Source organism: Bison bison, unplaced genomic scaffold (genome assembly GCF_000754665.1).
Source record: "Bison bison bison isolate TAMUID 2011002044 unplaced genomic scaffold, Bison_UMD1.0 scf7180017864500, whole genome shotgun sequence".
In the NCBI taxonomy this organism is placed as follows: Eukaryota; Metazoa; Chordata; class Mammalia; order Artiodactyla; family Bovidae; genus Bison; species Bison bison.
In genome coordinates, this window is record NW_011495059.1 from 5,817,183 (window position 1) to 5,817,685 (window position 503).

Here is a 503-nt window from a genome sequence, read left to right on the forward strand (position 1 = left end):
ACCTATCAGTTCAGTTCAGTTCAGTTGCTCAGTCGTGTCCGACTCTGCGACCCCATGAATCGCAGCACGCCAGGCCTCCCTGTCCATCACCAACTCCCGGAGTTCACTCAGACTCACGTCCATTGAGTCAGTGATGCCATCCAGCCATCTCATCCTCTGTCGTCCCCTTCTCCTCCTGCCCCCAATCCCTCCCAGCATCAGAGTCTTTTCCAATGAGAACTCTTTGCGTGAGGTGGCCAAAGTACTGGAGTTTCAGCTTTAGCATCATTCCTTCCAAAGAAATCCCAGGGCTGATCTCCTTTAGAATGGACTGGTTGGATCTCCTTGTAGTCCAAGGGACTCTCAAGAGTCTTCTCCAACACCACAGTTCAAAAGCATCAATTCTTCAGCGCTCAGCCTTCTTCACAGTCCAACTCTCACATCCATACATGACCACAGGAAAAACCATAGCCTTGACTAGATGGACCTTGGTTGGCAAAGTAATGTCTCTGCTTTTGAATATG